Raw genomic sequence first — 3,282 nt, forward strand, 5'->3', positions numbered from 1 at the left:
GATGCTACTCATGTGAGTAAACTTAAATGTATGTGCAAGTGTTGCAAGAGCAGGGCACAAGTCCAAAGTATTGACCAGGTCAGTGGATATTTAAGATAGAAAATGAGGGATGACTTTGGGGGAGGAAAATAACCATGTGGTTGTGGATTACTTGAGTTGTGGCAAAAGGAAATTATGTAATTTGAAACTGCAATTCTTTTCTTCTTGCTGTCTCTCTTTTTCTTGCTTTGCTAATGTTGTGGTGTCTCACTTGGCTGCCTCATTTTCCAGCAGATAAAATGGATTTGAGTGCTAGTATAATCTAAAAAACTGAATTGTGAACTCTATTGCATTAAATACCATCTGTGACAGGTTACAGGGTGCCCTGGCCACTCTGCAGACATTGTACTAACAGTGCTGTCTTTCTTGCCCTGTTTTACTCAGTCCAGCTGTTGGAACTGTTTGGTAATTCTAACTGTAGCAGGCTAAAATGTGAGATTCGTAGTGGCTTGATGTGTTCTTATAAGAACATCATTTAAAGTTCAACAACACTGCTGCTGGCTCTGAGAAGGCATAAGAGAAAGACTTTTCCCTTGTATCTCAAGTCCAGATTTTCTTTGATACTACCTCTGTTCCCCTTACCATTACTCCCCTCATTTCACTGAGCACACAGACAAAATGATGTTCGGTATTGATATTAACCTAATGAAATCATTGTTCACAGAGATTATTTCTCAGTGGTACTGAGCACCTTCAGTTGTTTCATGGCAAAGGCTCATTTAGTCAAGAAATACCTTTTTTTGCAGTTCAATTTTATATTCCAATATGAAATAGATTTAGAAACAGGAACCTGTGTGCAAATTCCTGGCACATCTTCAAAGTGGCATCTTTATTAGGGAAGGCAACTTCACATTAAGCTAGGAGCATCATAACAAATATAATACTTGAGATAGTTATTTCTTCAACAGTAAACAATGCCAATACAGAAGTAAGATGAGGTCTGTACTTAGAGTAGATGTCTGAAATTGTTGTTAGTTTAAAAATTGCTGTTAGAAGAGTTGTAGTTATAAAGTGATGCATGGTTTTATATATTTTTAATATCAGCATTTTTTTAGAAACCAAATGCTTATAATACTGTATTTAAAATATTGTCACTTTTGCAGCTTTTAATGATATATCTGTAACATTTTTCTGATCTGAATATCCAAATGAGAATAAGTAAGTATGCTCATGCTATTTACCTTGAAAAGTATAAATTGCTTATTTTATGTTATGACAATAATTTTTATCTTTTTATCATTAGTTTTTTAATATCAAAACATTTAATCTCTTTATGCTGTAATGAATTGTAAAATAAGTATTTTTATTATATACAGTATTTTTTCTCCATAATAGGATTTTAATTAAGGTCTTAGCAACTGTGGCTCATAGCACCATAGAAACACTGAAAATCCTACCAGTTCTGGGACTTCTGCTAAAAGTAAAGCATACATTTTTCCACAGTGACAAACACATCCATTTTGAAATCTACAGGTGGAAGAAGGTACTGGTGCTTTACAGTATGAGAGCTGACGTGTAATGTTTTGGGTAAAGGTCCCCTGTGATCAGTGCAGCTCAGGGAGTGCGTTTGGAATTTTGTGTCACAACAGCCTCAGGGAGCTGCACGGGCACTGTGAGGAGTGCATGGACAGAAACTGAAAACCAGCTCAAGCCAGAACATGACATTTTATGATTTGGCCCTGCCTCATTACAGCAAGTAACACTCAATCTAGTATTTCTTTTTTTTTAAATTGAACAAAGGATTAATGTTTCTTAGGAAATCATTGCTTGGTATTTCTCTTGAGTTTTGTTTATATAATTGTCTGAACCTGAGCAGAGCTAGTACAAAATTCTTACTAGTTAGCATTCTTCTTTAGGGAGAGAAAATCTTTTTTGCATCTCTTGCCCAGAAAACCAGAAGAGTAAGAACACAGAGGGTGTCACTGTGTTTCTTGGAATGCAAGTACCTTTATCCATGGGAAAACATGCCTGGTGATGTCTGTAGGTAAACTCCTTCTCACCCTTCTTTTCCTTTTATATGGCATAGCAGATGGTCCTTACATTTACCCCATTGTGTACCCTCTCCTGTCACCTCCAGAAAACTGGCACACTTCTGAAAGAAGCCATTTCAGTTTTCAGGGAAACTTACTGTTACTTCTGTATCTTGGACAGGCTAAAGGTGCCATAAACAATAGCTGTCAACACCATTTAGCATTGACCCTAAGTGGTGAAAGGCTTTTGTGGGAAAAAACATGGGAAAAAACCCTGTGAGTCTCTTTGAAAGGGCTTCTAGATATGTTAGGTCTATTCCTTTCCTTTTGATAATTTTGGAGCAGCAGCAGTGGTTAATTCCTCCCTTTCCTGTTGACCAAACTCAAGCACAATCTGGTTTAGTAGTTCTTTTATTCTGTTTATGCCCTTTATCCATGCTTTTCAATGTCTGAGCTTTGTTAGTTGGCCAGTTCTTCCAAGTGGTTTTTTTTTTCTGTACACCGATATGGTACTATTACAGTGTTTGGGAGAATGACTTATAAAGAAAGAAAATTTTCATTTTTCTTCTGTACACAAGCATTACTTGAAGTTAAACATAACTAATGAATTCTGACATGTGTTTTATCAGTTGTGCTTTACCAAACTTACATGTTGGCCTGTACAATTCATTGAAGTTGTTCTGACAGTTACATTTTACAGAGTGGAAAGATACAGCCAGGCTGAACGACACACTGTGTACATGTCCTTATGATGGGAGTTCCTCATGATGAATGTTTCTGTGATTCATGTTTTTATAAAGAATGCCAAAGGGATGACTATGGATATATCACTTGTCATAACGTGTAGTTCAGTTAACAATAGTGAAGTAACTGTTTAAAAAAACAGCTATTGTACAGGAATGTTCAGTTATGTTTGCTTTGCAAGACTTCAAGCAAGCATGACATGGGATGTGCTAGACATGTCTCGTGACTTTTGAATTGCTGGGGTAAAAGGGCTACTGCAACTAAGAGCAGATTTGTTAATCACTCCTCTCTGCAAACATTCCTGCAGCAATACATTCTGTTCCCACTGCACACCTTTTGGACAGTGGTGGAAGCTTTCTTTTAACTCCACTGCTGCTCTGCACTGCTTAGTGCTCAGTCTGTGCAAATGCATCGATGGAACTACACAGAGGGAAATGGTTCCATCTCTTGGACTTCTCAGAGGACAGAGCAGAGCACAGCACTGCAGTGATATGAAGGTTTGAGCCTGCTGCTGGCATCACCAGCATGG

The sequence above is a fragment of the Sturnus vulgaris genome, chromosome 10 (assembly GCF_052056855.1).
Source record: "Sturnus vulgaris isolate bStuVul1 chromosome 10, bStuVul1.hap1, whole genome shotgun sequence".
Lineage (NCBI taxonomy): Eukaryota > Metazoa > Chordata > Aves > Passeriformes > Sturnidae > Sturnus > Sturnus vulgaris.